The sequence below is a fragment of the Macaca thibetana genome, chromosome 16 (assembly GCF_024542745.1).
Source record: "Macaca thibetana thibetana isolate TM-01 chromosome 16, ASM2454274v1, whole genome shotgun sequence".
In the NCBI taxonomy this organism is placed as follows: domain Eukaryota; kingdom Metazoa; phylum Chordata; class Mammalia; order Primates; family Cercopithecidae; genus Macaca; species Macaca thibetana.
Window position 1 is genome coordinate 38,061,827 of NC_065593.1, and position 13,889 is coordinate 38,075,715.

Genomic DNA, 13,889 nt, shown 5'->3' on the forward strand with positions numbered 1-13,889 from the left:
CGGGCGCGGTGGCGGGCGCCTGTAGTCCCAGCTACTCCGGAGACTGAGGCAGGAGAATGGCGCGAACCCGGGAGGCGGAGCTTGCAGTGAGCCGAGATGGTGCCACTGCACTCCAGCCTGGGCGACAGAGTGAAGACTCCGCCTCAAAAAAAAAAAAAAAAAAAAAAAAAGCCTAATTAATCAGAGGTATCCAGGAGTGAACTTTCCTTCACCCTTTTGTATAAAGCTTCTCTTTGCTTTGTGAAGATCTGAGTGGCTATTGTTACAATGTGAATCAGGTTTCACTCTTAGGGAGTGGGTTCAGGAATAGAAAAAAACACCAACTTGCTCAGACACGTGTATCAAATGGCAAGATGATCTCACCAAGCACTGTCCTCCTCAGAATTTATTTTGGGTGCAACACACATTAAGGACATAGTGGTAAACCAGGCTTGGAAGCCATCTGTGTGAGAGATTCGCCAGAGGCATGAAGACATCGTATCCCCAGTGTCTCTGAAAAGGAGAGCTCTTTGCCTTCCATCACAGGCATAGGCAAGTACCCTGCAAATCGCTTCCCACTCAACACAATAGTTCTTGTTGCTATTTTATTTGTGAGCTATGTCATACATGCAGAGGAGTAAAGAAAACATATGTGTTGTTCAATTGTCAGTATAAATTGAACACCCATATAACCACCACCAGGTCTAGAATAGTATTCAGCCCCCTCCCAGCATCCCTTGTGTGTCCCCCTATTCCATCCCCTTCCCTCCGCTAGAGGTGGCCACTATCCTAACTTGTGGAAACCATTTTCTTTTCTTTCCTCTTTTGTGTTACAACTAAGTGTGCCCCATAAACAAGCATCAGTTTATGAATGTCGTATAAATGGAATTAGACCGGGTGCAGAGGTTTACTGCTGTAATCTCAGCACTTTGGGAGGCCAAGGCAGGTGGATCACCTGAGGTCCAGAGTTCGAGACCAGCCTGGCCAATGTGGTAAAACTCTGTCTCTACTAAAAATACAAAAAACGTAGCTGGGTGTGGTGGCAGGCGCCTGTAATCTCAACTACTCAGGAGGCTGAGGCAGGAGAATCTCTTGAACACTGGAGGTTGCAGTGAGCCAAGATCACACCACTGCATGCCAGCCTGGGCGACAGAGGAAGCCCCTGTCTCAAAAAAAAAGAAAGAAAGAAAAAAGAAAAAGGAATGATATCGTATGTATTCTTTGTGACTTGTTTCTTCCTCACTATTGTTCTCAGACAAGGTGTGAAGAGGCCTTTTTGGTGCCTCCTGATGTTTTCTAGGATGGTGGATTCAGGAGTATGCTGTCTTCAGAAACATTTCTGGCCTCAAAGTCACACTGAGCAGCTTGGGCCTCCTAGCTCAGCCACTTACTAACAGCGCGACCTTTCTTGTCCTCCTTTGTAAAATCAGAACAAATTATTCCTGTAGACATGAGCACCTCAAGAGCAGGAGTGTTCCTCATTTGCCATTCTGTTCTCAAGAACTCACAGTGCCTGGTGCCTAATGAATCCTGAGTGAACACAGGAGACATGGTGAGATCACGTATGTAAGGGCCTAATGCCACCCCTGATTTATAGCAACTGCTCAATACATGAGATCCAATCTTATTATTGCCACAGTGTTATTTATTTGAATACGGGAGGCAGCCTCTCAGATGGCCGCCAAGGAGTCCCACCTCCTGGTATTCTTGTATTTGTACATCCCTTGACTGTACACTGGATATATTCACTTACTCCTGAGAAATAGAATGCAGCAGAAGGAATGGAATGTCACTTCCAAAATTATAAAAGACCATGGCTTTTATTTTGAGTCCTCTTTCTCACTGAGGTCTCTTGGACTGCTCACCCTGGAGGAAGCCAGCTGCCATGTCAAGAGGCAGCCCTGTGGGGAGGCTCATGTGATGAGGTGACCGAGTCCTGTAGATAAACACAAATTGTGAGCTTGGGAGTGGATTCTCCATCCAGTTGAGCCTTTGGATGGGGCTGTGGTCCAGGCTGACAGCTTGACTGCCACCTTATGAAAGACCTTCAGCCAGAGGCACCCAGCTAAGCCATGCCTGGATTCCCGACCCACAGAAACCGTGAGATAACAAATCTTTGTTGTTTTCCACGACTACATTTTATGGCAATTAGTTACACAGCGATAGATAACTAATGCAGTGCCTTCTCTTGGGTGAAAGTGTGCTGACAATGTTTAGAGCCTGTGGCAGACAAGGAGATGCACTGTTCAGATCCCCATTTAACGGTGGACTCACTGCCCAGCTGCAAGGAGTTCAGTTCACTGACAGCCTTCAAGTCCACCTCAGCTTTCCAGCCAGATCATGCTCTTCTTGGGACATTCTCCCTGGCCAATGACTGGGCAAGGGTTAGAACAATGGCCTAGCCATCTCTGCTCAATGCTAGACCCCTCGAATGGGTAGTTTTTGCTTCAGAGCTTCCTGTTTGGCTGGTAGAGACTTTGACAGGTCTCCTTCCATGGGTGTTGCTCCCCAATAAATCTTTCTGTTCCATCCTCATCATAGCTTCTGCTTCCAGAGAATCCATTCTGTCATGAAACATCTACCACACAGAAACTCAAGCTTTCAGCCAGGTGCAGAGGTTCTCACCTGTAATCCCAACACTTTGGGAGGCCAAGGCAGGAGGATCGCTTGAGCTCAGGAGTTCAAGACCGGCCTGCGAAACATAGCAAGACCCTGTCTCTGTGACACACACACACACACACACACACACAAATTAGCCAGGCATGGTGGTGCATGTCTATAGTCCTAACTATTGGGAGACTGAGGCAGGAGAATCACCTGAGCCTGGGAGGTCTAGGCTGCAGTGAGCCATTATTGTACCTCTACTCCAACCTGGGCAACAGAGTGAGAGCCTGTCTCTAACAATCAAACAATCAAATAAAGCCTCAAGCTTTGTAGCCAACCCAGACCTGAGTCCAAATACAGACTCTGCCCCTTGCTAGCTCTGTGACCCTGGGCAAGTTACTTAACTTTTCTGAGCCTTGATTTTCTCACACATAAAATGGATGACAAATAATGTAGGAGCTGAAATGGGATACTTATAGTGTAAAACAGAGTTCCCAGCTTCTAATAATAGTTAAAGGATAATTTTTTTCTTTTTTTTTTTCATTGCACTACTTTGTCACCCAGGCTGTAGTGCAATGGCGAGATCTCGACTCACTGCAACCGCTCTGCCTCCTGGGGTCAAGTGATGCTCGTGTCTCAGCCTCCCGAGTAGCTGAGATTATAGGTATGTGACACCATGCCGGGATAATTTTTGTATCTTTAGTAGAGATGGGGTCTCACCAGGTTGGCCAGGCTGGTCTCAAACTCCTGACCTTAAATGATCCACCCGCCTCAGCCTCCCAAAGTGCTGGGACTATAGGTGTGAGCCACCGTGCCCAGACAGGAGAACTATTATCTATCCACAGACTACACACCAACTAGTCGCTTTACATTTTGCATAAAATGTTACTGGCAATTGATTCAATACATTGCCTATTATATCTATAGTAGACCTTTGACATTTGTGAGGATTATACCCTTTACCTTTGTGAAAATACCACTGTAGCACATATTGTCACATATAAAAGGAAATAAAGTACAACTCAAAAGTACACATTACTTTTGTGTGTGTGTGTATGTGTGGGTGTGTGTGTATGTGTCTAGACAGGGTCTCACTCTGTCACTCAGCACCCAGGCTAGAGTACAGTGACATGATCACAGCTCACTGTGGCCTCGAACTCCTGGGCTCAGATAATTCTTCTACCTCAGCCTCCCAAGTAGCTGGAACCACAGGCGCACATCACCACACCTGGCTAATGTTTATTTCATTTTTATTTTCGTAGAGACAGGGCCTTGTTAGGTTGCCCAGGCTGATCTTGAATTCTTGGGCTCAAGTGATCCTCTTGCCTTAGTGCTAAGTACTGGGATTTAACAGGCGTGAGCCCCTGTGCCTGGCCTTCATTACTCTTTTAGGTCCTTAACAGTTCTATAAGTAAGGCACTAAAGCTGTATAAAGCTATTAAAAATAAGTATGGCTTCAGTAATGCCAAAGCAATTTGGAGGATTGTTTCTCTTGTTGGCACTGAACCTTATCATATCAGAGGGCTGAGCCACTCCTGAATGCCACCCTTTTAATAAACCCAGACATCTGAAATGTAACAGGTCAAAACCTGTTTCTCCTACAGTCTGTGTCACCTTGATAGATAATTCCAAGCCAGAAAACAGGAAGCCATCAGTGATAGCTGCCTCTTATCCCTCACCTCCAATCCAACATCATGTCTTATTTATCTATTTGTTTTCCTTCAAAATGGCCTAAATCCCCTCACCCCTTTCCATCCTCACTGGTACCACCCCAGCTTCTTCTCTTTGAAGAGCCTCCTCACTTGCTCTCCTCTAGTTTAGTATCCATGCCACAGCCAGATAGCTCTTTTTAAAATGCAAACAATGATGAATTTCCACAATTCCCCATGCATTTGGAATAAAGGCTATACTCTTTATCAAGACATCTGAGGCTCTGCGTAAGCTACCCCCAGCCGCTTTCCACAATCTGACCTGCACTCCCCAAACATTCCCTTCCAGAAGTCAATTTCTCGCTTGTCTTAGATCCATCCAACCCATAGGCATTCCCTGTGTCTGGAACTCTCTTCTACACACTCTGGCTGCAGGCTCCTTTTTCTCCTTCAGGTCTAAGCCTAAACATCACCTCCACAGGGAAGCCTTTATTAAGCATCCTCTGAAATAGGTTCTATCACATACAGCTTCCTCCTATTATTCACAGCCACAGCACCCACATCATTTCTTTCTTTGCATGCATCCCAGTTGGTCAGGACACACTTACTGGTTTATTGGAGGTTTCTCTCCATTTGTTGCATTTTCTTTGAGTGCAGAGGCCTTATTCCTTGTGTTCATCCAGAGCCAATCCCAGTGCTGACCACAATACAGACTTCATAAATACAGTAAATCCAGTAGTTCCCCCTTACCCCTGGGGGACATGTTCCAAGACCCCCAGTGGATGCCTAAAATCACAGTACCAAATCTTTTTTTTTCTCTCTCTCTCTTTGTAAGTAGTGTATTTTAAATAGCTTTCAAGATACACATATTTTTTCTTTAAAAAATGTCTGTTGGTGGCCGGGTACGGTGGCTCACACCCGTAATCCCAACACTTTGGGAGGCCGAGGAGGACGGATCGCGAGATCAGGAGTTTGAGACCAGCCTGGACAACATGGTGAAACCCCGTCTCTACTAAAGATAGAAAAAAATAGCCGGGTATGGTGGCGGGCGCCTGTAATCCCAGCTACTCAGGAGGCTGAGGCAGAAGAATCGCTTGAACCTAGGAGGCGGAGGTTGCAGTGAGCCGAGATTGTGCCACTGCGCTCCAGTCTGGGCGACAAAGCTAGACTTAGTCTCAAAAAAAAAAAAAAAAAAAAAAGTCAGTTGGAGCAGTTTTGTTCTTGAATTTTGCTGATCATTCTCATGGTCCCGAGCCCCCGAACTCCGGGTCGTGGAGGTAGCCGAGGGGGAGGCTGGGGGCCTACGCGGCCTGTCCTGGCGGCGCTCACAGCGCTGGTGGAGCAGCTGTGACCCGTCTTGTCACAGATCATGCATGGCCGTCATGTGAGCTAAAACTTCCATTTATTTCAAAGCAGTAATAATTTAAAATTATAAAAATCTTTCCACCGCTGAACGTTTAGAGGGTGAGGTTAGACAGAGGACGGGGAGGATGAGGACGTCCCAGAAGGGACGATGTGGCCCACGCCTTCCCGAGCCAGGGAGCCGGTGGGCCGGGCCAGGATCCTGCCCTGGAACAGGCGGGGGCCTGTAGCGCTGACCAGTCAAGAGTGGCGCCGCTGGGGCACCCAGTCTGTGAGCGCCGTGTGGCGCTGGCTGAGGCCCCGCGGTCTCCCCGCAGCCTCAGGCGCAGCGGGCACGGGTGGGTCCCGGCCGACGCGCGCTCAGGAGTTACTTGTGGCGTTCTCGTTGCAGGGTGAGCTGGAGGAGGAGGAGGACAACGAGGAGGAGAAGTTCATTCCAGTCAGGCCCGGGGGGGTGGGTTCGTGGCCGTGTTGTGTCCCGGGAGGCTTTTTCGGCAGGCGGGGCAGCTGTCGTACTGCTCCAGCAGGTGCACGATGCAGCCATCGTGGAACAGGTGGTTGCAGGGCAGCTGCTCGCCCAGCGCGTCGTCGTCCTTGCACACGGGGCACTCGACCCGGGAGCCTACGTGCTGCTCGGTGACGGGGTCGGTGGGGAGGGACTGGATTTTCTCTTCATCTGCCGGTGGGGGGCCGGTGTTTTCAAGCCGAGGAGCTGTGCGACGGCCCCTCAGGCGTATTCGCCCCTCAGGCGTATTCCATAGGGTTTGAGTGCAGGACTCCCCAAGGACCCAGGCTGGGGATGGTGGCGGACGTGATGATGCCGTTGACGAGCTGCTGGATGATCCCTTCTAGCGTGGGGAGGCCTTTGTACCGGGCAGTGGCCCGCCGCGTGGGGAGGCGGAGACGGGGATGCCGGGCTCGGTACGGGGCCAGGACTCTCTCCCACGGTCTCTCAGAGTCCTTGCTGCCCCAGGAGGGCACGTGGGGATCTCGAAGCTGTCGTCAAAGATGACAAAGATGCCGAAAGCAAACTGTCCGTAGCCCTGCGGCAGCGTGAACAGGTGCGGGTCCACGTTCTCCAACGGCGGTCGGCTCTGGTCCGTGGGGACGGTGGCAGGAGTAGAATCGTTTTCTGTGCTCCTGGTCTCTTCAGGAAGCTCCTCGATAAAATCAGACGTGCATCTTGGACAGATATAATCCGACAGGCGCGGGACGATGTCCAAGGAGCAGCAGAGGCAGAAGAACCGTCCAAGCTGCGGCGACGCCTCAGCTTGCTGCTGCCTCGCTGATCGACGCCCAAACCTTTTATATACTATGTTTTTTCCTACCTACATATTTATGATCAAGTTTAATTTACAAAATAGGCGCTTACAAAGTAAGCGATTAACAACAATAACGAATAATAAATAGAACAATTGAGTCAAATAAGGGTTTCTTGAACACAAGCACTGCAATACCATGGATTGGTCTGATAACCAACAGCTACTAAGAGACTAATGAGCAAGTAGCATCTACAGTTCAGATACACTAAACAGACGGAGGAATTCACATGCCGGGAGGGGTGAAGCAAGATGGTGTGAGATTTCATCACCTCACTCAGAATGGCAAGCAATTGAAAACATGAATTATTTCTGGAATTTTCAATTTAATATTTTTGGACTACAGTTGACTGCAGGTAACTGAAACCGTGCATAAGGGGGTACTACTGAATCTGTATTTTGAATTTTCTAGCTAAGAATATCACTTTTTTTACTTTTTTGAGATGGAGTCTTACACTGTCACCCAGGCTGGAGTGCAATGCCACGATCTTGGCTCACTGCAACCTCCACCTCCCGGGTTCAAATGATTCTCCTGCCTGAGCCTCCCAAGTAGCCCGGATGACAGGAACCCGCCACCACACCCAGGTAATTTTTGTATTTTTAGTAGAGACAGGGTTACATTATGTTGGCCAGGCTGTTCTTGAACTCCTGACCTCAGGTGATCCGTCCGCCTTGGCCTCCCAAAGTGCTGGGATCACAGGTGTAAGCCACCGTCACCGGCCAGAATATCACTTTTTTACAATTTTTTTTTTTCCCTTAACTTTGAGACAGGGTTTCTTTTTGTCGCCCAGGTTGGAGTGCAGTGGTGCCATCACAGGTCACTGCAGCCTCTGCCTCCTAGGCTCAAGCAATCATCCCGCCTCAGCCTCCCTAATAGGTGGGACGATAGGTGCCCACAACCATGCCTGGCTAATTTTGTGTTTTTTGTAGTGAAGCATTTCACCATGCTGCCTAGGCTTGTCTTGAACTCCTGGGCTCAAGTGATTCACTTGCCTCAGCCTTTCAAAGTGCCAGGATTACAGTCATGAGCCACATGGCCAAGAATATCACTTTTACCTTTAACAGATATTTTTCTTTTTCTTCTTCTTCTTTTTTTTTTTTTTTTGAGACAGGGTCTCACTCTGTTGCCTGGGCTGGAGTGCAGTGGCATGAACAAGGCTCACTGCAGCCTCAATCTCTTGGGCTCAAGTGATTCTACCACTTCAGCCTCCTAAATAGCTGGGACCACAGGCATGCATCACCCTACCTGGCTACCTTTTAAAATTTTGTGTAGAGACCAGGTCTTACTATGCTGCCCAGGCTAGTCTTGAATTCCTGACTCAAATGATCCTCCTGTCTTGGCCTCCCAAATTGCTGAGATTACAGGCATGAGCCATCGCCCCTGGCCAACAGTTATTTTTCTTTACTGCAAGAGCATTATGTTGTCATGGTAGAAAAGATTAGACTCCATAGATTAAATAAAAACATAAAATCATGTTACCCCACATTTAGAGATAGCCACTATTAGCCTTCAGATATATTCCTCCAGGGCCTTTTTAATGAATCTCAATGCAGGGATATACATGCTCCCAAGTCCTTCAACTTTCTGTGGTTGCCTGTTGTTTGACAGCCAGATAAAATATCTTGGTCTCATGCCACGCGCTAAGGGACATCAGGCCTTCTCCTGGTAATTTTCCAATCCTGATTCAGCCAGATTCCACCTCCATTTCCTAAAGTTGCTGTCTGCTCTCTTCTCTGCTTTGTCCCTGCACCCTCTACTCCATCTATCTCCTCCTTTTGTCCCAAAGGTCACCAAGCACTCAGTGGATAACAGATTCTTCTTTACTGGAGTTCGGGATCAAGAAGGTGACCCCTAACCAAGCACAAAGTAGGAGATGACATAAGGTTCAGCGCTGACCATTGCTGTCAGCAGTGGAGATTTCTTATGGACTTCTGTGTCCAAGGTCTTGCCCTGCTGCCATCTTGGTCTTCTCCCTTCCACCTCTAACCAGGTCCTTCTCCACTTTGCTACACATGTCAGGACCCTGAAAATAGAGTCTTTCTGACCTATCAGAAAGAAAGATCAGATTCCTGGCACTTCTGTTGTGCAGAACAGCTTAGCTCATCTATACATCTATACTTTTCTCTCCTAATAGAGCTTGTCCAGGTACCTGTTCTTTCATAGTAGGGGGAGGGGTGATAGTGGGATGGGGATGGAGACAAAAAAAGACAGAGATATCAAGAGAGTTTCCAAAACTAAGAAACAAGGTGTCATAGGGCCCTACGACCACCCTCTGTTTCAAAGACTCATTTGAATGACTCACAGAACTCAAACAAATGGCTAGACTCATAGTTTAGTTCATTGCATTGAAAGAATACAGATTTACATCCTGATCTAGTTTGAAGGAAAAAGAAAGAAGGAAGGAAGGAAGGAAGGAAGGAGGGAAGGAAGGAAGAAAGGGAGGGAGGGAAAGAATACAGATTAGCAGCCTGGGCAACATGGTGAAATCCCATCTCTACCAAAAATAAAAACAAAATAAAATAAAACAAAATAAAATAAAATAATTAGCTGGGTGTGGTGATGGGCACCTGTATTCTCAGCTACTGGGGAGGCTGAGGTGGGAGGATCACCTGAGCCTGAGAGGCAGAGGTCGCAATGAGCCAAGATCACACCACTGCACTCCAACCTGGCAGACAGAGAGGGACCCTGTCTCAAAAAAAAAGAAAAAAAAGAAAGAAGAAAGAGAAAGAAAAGAAAAAGAAAGAAAAGACAAGACAAGACAGGAAGGAGGGGTCGGGCGCAGTGGCTCACGCCTGTAATCCCAGCACTTTGGGAAGCTGAGGCTGGCGGATCATGAGGTCAGGAGATCAAGACCACCCTGGCTAACACGGTGAAACCCCGTCTCTACTAAAAATACAAAAAATTAGCCGGGCGTGGTGGCGGGTGCCTGTAGTCCCAGCTACTCGGGAGGCTAAGGCGGGAGAATGGTGTGAACCCGGGAGGCAGAGCTTGCAGTGAGCCGAGATCGTGCCACTGCACTCCAGCCTGGGTGACAGAGCGAGACTCCGCCCCCCAAAAAACAAACAAACAAACAAACAAAAACAAAAAAGAAAGGAGGGAGAGAGGGAGGGAGGAAGGACCCTTATTTACTTAACTGATCCCATATTATTAGACATTAACTTGTTTTCCTTTTTTACTGTAATGGATAACACTTTAACAACATCCCTGTAATTATGATGGTGGTGCTATGTCCAGTGCTGTTGTGACTCAAAGAGAAATTCCCACATGATTACACCCTGGTTCACCTTATGAGGAGGGAGAGCTCCCCTCAGGCTAAGTCCTAACACATCCTGTCTAGGGCACCTTACAAGTGTTGTGGCCCCAGGATAGTTACAAGGAAGCTGTTTACAGACAATGGGACAATGAGAAGCTGGCTGCCTTGACTCCCTACCCCATCCTCCAAATGGAAGGTGCCTCTCTCTAGAGTCCATCTTGAGGGCTCCGGTTTCCTCCTCATTTTCCTCTTCCTCTGTTGTCCCTCCCCTCCCCTATCCCACACCAAGCCCAGGTGCATCTCATCTTGGAGTTGTGAGGGAGAAGGCGCCAGACCCTTCCTGTGTCTCAGTCCAGCAACTGCTTTTACAGAGCTGTAAGGAGGGAGGAAAGCAAACCAAACCTTAGGGTACAGTGAATGAACAAGAGAAGGAGAGGAATACATCAAAAATACTCATTGTGAGTTGAGCACGGTGGCTCATGCCTGTAATCCCAACACTTTGGGAGGCCAAAGCAGATGGATTGCTTGAGCCCAGGAGGTCGAGACCAGCTTAGGCAACAAAAATTAGCCAGGCATGGTGGTGTGCACCTGTAGTCCCAGCTACTTGGGAGGCTGAGGTGGGAGGATCACCTGAGCCCAGGAGGTTGATACAGGACTAAGCCATGATCTAGCTACAAAACTCCAGCCTGAGTGACAGAGAAAATATGCATTGTGACATTTGGAGCTACAACTCTGCCACAAAACAAAAGCAGCATCTGCATCCTTCATTCAATATTTCCTTAAGACAGGTTACTATATATTAGGCATTTATATGGTTTGACTGTGTCCCCACCCAAATCTTATCTTGAATTGTAGTTCTCGTAATTCCTAAGTGTTGGGAAAGAAAGCCGGTGGGAGATAATTGAATCGTGGGGGCGGTCCCCCATAGTGTTCTCATGGTAGTGAATAAGTCTCACAACATCTGACGTTTTTATAAGAGGTTTCCCCTTTCGCTTGGGTCTCAATTATCTCTTGCCTGCGGCCATGTGGGACGTGGCTTTCTCCTTCCACCATGATCGTGGGGTCTCCCCAACCACGTGGCGCTGTGAGTTCATCGAACCTCTTTTTCTTTGTAAAATCCCCAGTCTCGAGTATGTCTTTGTTGGCAGTGTGAAAACAGACTAATACAGGCATTGACTGTTACAACTGCTTTCCAAATATTAACTTAATTTCCCTAGTATCCTATGAGTTTAGGAACTGTTATTATCCCCACATTACAGTTGAAGAAATTGAGGCATGAGGACATTGAGTAATTTGCTCAAGGTCATGCAGGTGTAATTGGCAGAGATGAGATTCCAACCTAGGCTGTCTGCCTCTGTTTGCTATGTGGCCTCTGCTTAGGAGTGAAATTGAAAAGAATGCATGCATTTCAAGGGTTTCAAAACAGGTGCCCTCCTGAAGGTTGTTACCTATTTTAAACTTCTGTGTAAACAGAACTGTATTCATTCAATAGTTATTTGTTGAGTGCTTACTACATGCCAGATGCCGGGGCCACATCGACGAACCAGACATAAACCTGCTATCAAGGAGTTTCTAGAAAACAGGACAAATGCCATACTTGGCTGGCTGTGCTGTGGTATAGACAACAGCAGGGTGCCCTGGAGCAGTCAGAACCATACTTAGTTTAGTTTTAGGGTTAGAAAAGACTTCTGGGCCCAAGTGCAGTGGCTCATGCCTGTAATTTCAGCATTTTGGAAGGCCGAGGCAGGAGGACTGCTTGAGTCCAGAAGTTCAAGACTAGCCTGGGCAGCACAGTGAGATCCTGTCTCCACAAAATTTAAAAATTAGCCAAGTATGGTGGTGCACGCCTATGGTTCCAGCTACTTGGGAGGCTGAGGTGAGAGGATTGCTTGGGCCTTGGAGGTCAAGGCTGCAATGAGCCATGATTGCGTCACTGCACTCCAGCCTGGGCGACAGAGACCCTATCTCAAAAAAAGAAAAAAGACTTCCTGCAGGGCAAGATTTATGAACTAAGAGCTGGACTGATGAGGAAGAGTTAGCCAGGAGAGTGGGGACTTTGGAAATGTAACCAATGGGGCTACATTATAGCTTTTGAGGGTCCTAGGCATTTCACTTTCATGGCCCCTCCCTCCCTTAAACAAACATATTAAAATACATATTTTATGGCTGTGTTGGTACAAACACATAAATTACTATTATATATTAAAACACCTTCTGCGATTTAAAAGTTCATTGTTTTTCTTTCTAATTTTAAAGAAATTAAAACATGTTCATAGATCCCTAAAAATACTGTGGTCCCCAAGTGCTGTGCCTTCAGAAGTCAGCAGAAATGGAGCCTGGAGGTGGCAGGTGCAGGTGAGAAAGACCTTTGTCAGCCAAGGAAAGGGTTTAGATGTGATCCTGAACATTCTAGGAGCTACATATGGATTTTAAGGAGGGCAATGTGAACGGGTTCATTTCAGAAAGATCCTGGAGCTTTAGTGTGGAGCATGGCTGGGAGGGGAGGCTGGAGGTGAAGTCATGAGCTCTGAGTGTGTCAGAGGGATCCAGGGGAGATCTGAGGGCACACACAACCAAGGAAGGAACCCAGGGAAGGGGACAGACAAACTTAGAGACTAACGGGGTAAAATCAATGGGACTTGGCAATTGGTCGAATGCAGGGTTGAGGAGAGGATGCATCCAAGGAGATTCCCAGGTGTGTGACTTGGGCCCCTGAGTAGAGTCATTTGTTACACTGCAGATGAAAAGGAACAGATTGGAGGGCATGGTAGGAAAAAATAGTTAAGCTTTTATTTTTTTAGCAGTATTGAGTTTGTGATGCCTTTGAGACATCCATAGGGAGAGATTTTTCAGAGGCAATGGGTCAAATGGTTCTTAAAAAAATTGCAGTGATTTAAAAAGTATCAAGCCACTATCCACTGTCAATAGAACATATACTCTATATTTTCAAGACATTTTAGATTTCTTAAGGTAATGTCACATGTGTTTTCATTTTGTGCTTATACTATCATGGTTAAGAGCATGAACTCTAGGCCAGGCATGGCTCACACCTGTAATCCCAGCACTTTGGGAAGACAGGGTGGGCAGATGGCTTGAACCCGGAGTTTGAGACAAGCCTGGGCAACATAATGAAACTTTATCTCTACAAAAAAAAAAGCCAGGTGGCATGGGCTTATAGTCCCATCTACTCAGGAGGTTACGGTGGGAGGATCCCTTGAGTCCAGGAGGTTGAGGCTGCAGTAAGCATGATTGTGTCATTGCACACTCCAACCTAAGTGACAGAGTGAGACCCTATCAATAAAAAGAAAGGGAAGGAAGGAAGGAAGGAAGGAGGGAAGGAAGGAAGGAAGGAAGGAAGGAAGGAAGGAGGAAGGAAGGAAGGAAGGAAGGAAGGAAGGAAGGAAGGAAGGAAGGAAGGAAGGAAAGAAGGAAAGAAAGAAAGAAAGAAAGAAAGAAAGAAAGAAAGAAAGAAAGAAAGAAAGAAAGAAAGAAAGAAAGAAAGAAAGAAAGAAAAGAAAAGAAGAAGAAGAAAAGGAAAAAAGGAAAGAATGAAGGAAGGAAGGAAGGAAGGAAAGAAGGAAAAGAGAGAGAGCATGGGCTCTAGCCACAGACTGCGTGGTTCAAATCTCATGAGTGCCACTTTGTAACTGTGTCATGTTGGGAAAGTTATTTAAACCTTCTTTGCTTCAAGTTTTCCATCTGTAAAATGGGTGGAATAACAG

At 47.1% G+C, this 13,889-nt stretch overlaps 1 protein-coding gene and 1 pseudogene across 1 annotated transcript in view; one reads left to right on the top strand and one right to left on the bottom strand.

Moving 5' to 3' along the window:
* Positions 1 to 13,889, top strand: part of COIL (coilin) — a 252,232-nt gene that overhangs the window by 135,193 nt on the left and 103,150 nt on the right. The gene's annotated exons all lie outside the window — the stretch shown is intronic.
* On the bottom strand, positions 5,929 to 8,813 carry LOC126938293 (E3 ubiquitin-protein ligase RNF126-like; annotated as a pseudogene).